This window comes from Phoenix dactylifera, chromosome 18 (assembly GCF_051530095.1).
Source record: "Phoenix dactylifera cultivar Ajwa chromosome 18, Ajwa_hap1_PhDact_Kaust_v1.1, whole genome shotgun sequence".
Taxonomy (NCBI): domain Eukaryota; kingdom Viridiplantae; phylum Streptophyta; class Magnoliopsida; order Arecales; family Arecaceae; genus Phoenix; species Phoenix dactylifera.
Window position 1 is genome coordinate 3,683,183 of NC_143207.1, and position 3,201 is coordinate 3,686,383.

General features: G+C 40.0%; 1 pseudogene; it reads left to right on the forward strand.

Moving 5' to 3' along the window:
• Positions 1–2,752: 2,752 nt before the first annotated feature.
• Positions 2,753–2,850, forward strand: LOC120108842 (small nucleolar RNA R71; annotated as a pseudogene).
• Positions 2,851–3,201: the final 351 nt, after the last annotated feature.

Genomic DNA, 3,201 nt, shown 5'->3' on the forward strand with positions numbered 1-3,201 from the left:
ATGTCCTAGGACAATTCCCTTTGGCACCATGAAGTAGCATTTCTCTCAATTCAGTATCAGGTTCTTTTCTATACATCGAGCTAAGACAGCTTGTAAATGTAGTAAACAATCATCAAAAGAATCGCCAAAAACAGAAAAATCATCCATGAACACTTCCAAAAACTTCTCGTTCATGTCTTCAAAAATACTGAGCATGCATCTTTGAAATGTTGCAGGTGCATTACATAACCCGAACGGCATCCGACGGAAAGCAAATGTACCAAAAGGACAAGTAAAAGTAGTCTTCTCTTGATCTTCTGGTGAAATCTCGATTTGGTAGTATCCGGAATAGCCATCGAGAAAACAATAGAAATTGTGTCCTGCAACTCTTTCTAAAACTTGGTCTAGGAAGGGTAGGGGAAAGTGATCTTTTCTAGTGACCAAATTCAATTTTCGGTAGTCAACACACATGCGCCAACTCGTCGGAACACGAGTTGGGACTAGTTCACCCTGCTCATTTTTGACTACCGTCAGACCCGACCTTTTAGGAACGACTTGAGTAGGACTTACCCATTTACTGTCAGAAATTGGGTAAATAATACCCACGTCAAGCAACTTGAGGACTTCTGCTTTAACCACATCTCTCATCGTAGGATTCAACCTGCGTTGCATTTGCCTTGTGGTTTTGGCATTGTCCTCCAAATATATCCGGTGCGTGCAAATTAAAGGGCTAATCCCCTTCAAGTCGGCAATAGACCATCCTAAACCTCCCTTATATTTCGTTAGAACACCAAGTAATTTTCTTTCTTGGGCATGATCCAGATCAGATGAGATGATTATAGGAAATGTGTCCTTGGATCCAAGAAAGACATACTTGAGTTCCTTCGGTAAAGGTTTCAACTCGAGCTTAGGTGTTTGTTCATGGGATGGTACTATCTTTGCTTTTAGAGGTGGCAACTGTTCAAATTTCTCTATTCTTGGTCTCCACCCATTGACCATCATGACATCCGAGTTATCTAAAATAGGTGGGACCATATCATCAGCAGTACCTTCAGAACACCAATCTATCAAACCATTGTCGGCCGATTCAGTAAATGTTTCTTTTAACAAATATTCTTCCGCAATGGTTTCAACCCATTCAACTTCTTTACTTTCTTCATGATCACTGGGTTGTTTGCCTATACTAAAGACGTTCAGTTCCAAAGTCATATTGCCAAAAGAAAGCTTCATGATACCATTCCTACAATTGATCAATGCATTAGAAGTTGCAAGGAATGAACGTCCTAAGATGACTGGAATCTGAGATGGTGAATTGGAAGCCGGATGTGTGTCCAGTACGATAAAGTCGACAGGAAAATAGAACTTGTCTACTTGGACCAACACATCTTCGATAATCCCTCTAGGGACCTTCACTGACCGGTCAGCTAATTGTAAGGTCACAGTTGTTGGCTTCAACTCACCCAAACCGAGTTGCTCATATACCGTATATGGCAACAAATTCACACTCGCTCCTAAATCTAACAATGCTCGCTCAATCCTAAAATTGCCAATGATGCACGAGATAGTTGGGCAACCTGGATCCTTATATTTAGGGAGAATGTTATGCTGTAAAATTGCACTTACATTTTCAGCCAAAAATGCCTTCTTCTTGACATTTAAACAACGCTTGACAGTGCATAAATCTTTTAAAAATTTTGCATAGGAAGGCACTTGTTTGATTGCATCAAGAAGAGGTACATTGATTTTTACTTGCTTAAAAAGCTCAAGAATTTCAGAGTTTGGTTCAAGCTTTTGCAAGGGCTTTAATCTTTGTGGAAATGGTGCAAAAAAAGGACATTTGATTTTTTCAATAGATGTTGGTGCTTCAGTTTCTTCGTTATCCTTTTCTTTTGTCTTGGGAGGGTCAGAATCAGGTATGACTTGTGTTTGTTCTGGGACTGGTCGGTCAATAATCTTTCCACTTCGCAAAGTTATTATACTCTTTGCTTGCTCTTTATGTGAAGTTGAAGATGATGCATTACTACCACCATAGATTTGAGGATTAGGTTGTGGTTGAGCTGGTAGCTTACCCTTCTCTTGAGCACTTAAAGCAGTGGTCAGCGTAGTCAGTTGATTTCTTAATTCATCATTGATTTTAGCTTGACCTTGCATGAAAGATTGTAAAGTTTCTTCGAGACTGGGTTTTTGAGGGGGTGCGTGTGCATAATGAGGTGGCGGAGGTGGAGGAGTTGGGTTATATACTTGTTGAGGTTGGTCATTCCTCCACCTGAAATTTGGATGGTTCTTCCATCCAGGGTTGTAAGTGCCCGAAAAAGGATTATTGAAAGATTTTTGATATGTATTCATAACATTGGCTTGATCGTGCAAGATTTCCTTGAATGCGGGTATTGTGGGGCAATCAGTGGTGAGATGGCCAGGCATCTCGCAAATCCTACAACACTCGTCGTTATGCTCTACGGTCTTGACGGGTTCAATCCTTCTAAGTTCAATTTCCTCTACCTTCCTAGTAAGGGCTGCCATTTTAGCCTGAATATCATCTTGAGTACTAAGGTTATAAAGGCCCCCATGTCCAATGTTAGTAGGCTTAGGCAAAGGTTTATTCACTCTATCCCCTGTATCCCATAATTGTGCAGTCTCTGCGAGAGAGTCTAAATAGTCCCATGCCTCATCGGGTTGCTTTTTCAGAAATAGACCATTGCACATAGTCTCTATAAATTGTTTCAACTGTGGAGACAACCCTTCGTAAAAGAAACTAATGGTTCTCCATGTTTCAAACCCATGATGAGGACAAGAGAGAAGCAAATCTTTAAATCTCTCCCAGCATTCATAAAATGTTTCATGGTCTTTTTGCTGGAAATTACTAATGTGCCTTTTCAAAAAATTAGTCCTTTGTGCGGGAAAGAATTTTTTCAAGAATTCTCTTTGCATATCCTGCCATGTTCCTAGCGATCTAGGTCTCAAGGAGTTAAGCCATGTTTTGGCTTTATCTTTTAAGGAAAAAGGAAACAAGGTCAATTTAAGGACATCTTCCGATACATTTGGCACTCTAAATGTGATGCTAATTTCCTCAAAATCCTTAAGGTGAAGATAAGGGTTCTCGGATTCCATTCCATGATACTTTGGCAGCAATTGAATTACTCCTGGTTTGATTTCAAAGTGTCCTACATTTTCAGAAATAATCATGCATGAAGGTTGACTAGTCCTAGTGGGATGTAAGTATTG